The sequence below is a fragment of the Aplysia californica genome, unplaced genomic scaffold (assembly GCF_000002075.1).
Source record: "Aplysia californica isolate F4 #8 unplaced genomic scaffold, AplCal3.0 scaffold00350, whole genome shotgun sequence".
In the NCBI taxonomy this organism is placed as follows: Eukaryota; Metazoa; Mollusca; class Gastropoda; order Aplysiida; family Aplysiidae; genus Aplysia; species Aplysia californica.
The window spans coordinates 209,986-212,567 of NW_004797620.1; positions in this window are offsets into that span (position 1 = coordinate 209,986).

Consider the following 2,582-nt stretch of genomic DNA (forward strand, 5'->3'; position numbering starts at 1 on the left):
GTTGGGAACACAACTGATAGGTCATGGGCTGGAACCCCCGTCAGGTGCCCGTCGTTGTGTCCCTGGGAAAGACAATTTATATGAATTATTAAATTTCACCAAGTTGTTATAAAGTACTCGATTATAGACAACGAAAGATCGTGCCAATGTATTAGGGTTTGCGCACTGAATTGGTTGCTTGCACTGCATGCTTCATGGGAAGCCAGGAATGCATCTGAGAGATTTGCCGAGGTATTGTCTTCTTTAAAAAGACATACAGCATGTTTTATAGAATCAATATGTAAATTCAACTATAATCATCATTGTCACCATCATCACCTTCTTAGTATAGTAAAAGAAAAAATAATTATGTGCAGACTTGGATTTTTTGAGGACCATGATGGAATTGTCAAAAAAAAACGTTTCTACCCGTTAGGTTTCACAAGGAACCTTTAAAAAAAAAGAAGAAAAGAAACCCCATCAACTTTGGTCTAGATATGAAGGAATCATGGTAGAGTCATGAAATTTCTCCAGCCTTTCGACAATGTCTTTGGAACACACCAAGCAAATTTTCGGGGAAATTCTATCATAATAAGAGACTAGTCAGCGTGTTCAATGAAACCATGCACAAAAACGTTTGGTTTTTCTTTGCTGTAGCTGTGTCACGGAGCCTGTTGAATAAATGGTCCAAGTGTATGGTGACAAATGTCCTCGTTATAATACTGTGACATACTGGGTAAGACAATTCAAATCTGGTTTCATGTCGGTGATGGATGAAGATCGTGAAGGGCGCCCATCCTTTGTGGTAACTGAAGAGAATGTATCCATTGGGAAAAAACTGGTTTTACAAGACCAACGTATAACTCTTAAACAGCTCTCAAGTGAAACGTGAATCAGTGTAGGGTTAATTGAAACGATTCTCCATGACCATCTTAACATGAATAAGGTGTCTGCGCGGTGGGTACCCCGCCTTTTGACAAATGAGCAAAAAATGCAGAGGGTTGAGTCCTGCAAAAGACTCATTCGAATTGAGCCCAAAGACACGAACTTCTTTAAAAACATGGTGACTATGGATGAAACATGGATTTATCATTTTGATCCAGAATAAAAAATGTCCTCTATGCAATGGAAAACCCCTTCTTCCTCCTCTTCAAAGAAGGCAAAGGTAACACCGTCCAGTGGAAAGGTCATGCTGTCGTGTTTCTGGGATTTTTAAGGTATCATCATGACTGACTACATGAAAAATGGAAAAACAGTCACATGGGATAACTATTCGTGTTTGCTTATAAAATTGTGCTCCGAATTGGTGAGAAAAAAGCGTGAGAAACTCAGTAATGGGGTCCTCCTACTGCATGTCAGCGCCCCTGCTCAGAGGGCACAACAAACTGCCACACACAGCTTATTCACCAGACTTAGCCCCTGCAGACTTTTTTCTGTTTCCTAATCTTAAAAAATCACAGAAATGACGTCGTGTCCATGATAACGAGCACGCCATTTAAGCTGTGGAAGACTGATTAAGGGCCCATCGTGGATCATGTTTTTTCAAGGATTTTTAAAGGTCAAAGAGAGGTGGCAGAAATGTTACTCAGCATGGTGACAATGTACAGAAATGAAAGTATGTGTGCCAAGTTACAAAACTCTATCTTTTTTCCTTCATATTTAGACCCAAGATATCTTGAACCTTGAACCCACCCCCCCCCCTTTCGTAGTAGCATAATCGTTCATTTATTACGAGATGCACAGTGGTGCGTCCGACAGAAATGTACCGAAAATAACTGAACAAATGAGAGTGAATGTCATCTGTCCACGACACGTTAACGGGATGTAACAAAACTGATGGGCAACATTTTGACAATGTTTGATCTTAAACTTGTGAATAATTGATTTTGCAAATGGAATTTGGGTCGTAGAAAGACAGCAGAAGTGGGACCCTTACAAGACGGCTGACTTTTGTCTAATGCTCAGAAGAGTCATCGGCTGAAATAATTGTACAGTAGAGAAGTAACCTACATCTAAAGTTTCCTATGTCTTCGTTTCACTCTCAAATTTCCACCTAAATATTTTTTACAGATTTTACATACTGAACTCTGATTAACTTCAGCTCATAATGACACGGCACTAATTTAGTAGACCAGAAGAGAACTGGGCCTGAAAGTAGCTTTATTTCTATCTTGTATATTGTTTTGGTATTGACATTATCTGATTCTAATCTATCACAATATTTAAGCATCGTTGTTTAGGATAGAAAAAATCTGTCGAGTACAGATAACATGAACACAGAAAACTGAATATCACGGAGAGCTCGTACAATTTGCCATTCCCCGACTGTTTCTGTAAAGGGTTAATCTGAATTATGGATGTGTGGAACCCATCTGTCAGTCCTTGACGTGTTTGAATTCTTCGTGTCCAACTGTAATTCTAACCTGGGAAATTATTTAGAGAAATTCAAGAAGCAACTCTAATCTGGGATATTACTTAGACGAGAGATCTTGAATTCGCCATCCGTCACTTGTTGGAGAAGCTGATCATGAACTGGCCCCTCGTCGGTATCGACAGGTCTAAAGAAGACAGTCGCAGAGAAATCAATAATAATAATAATAATA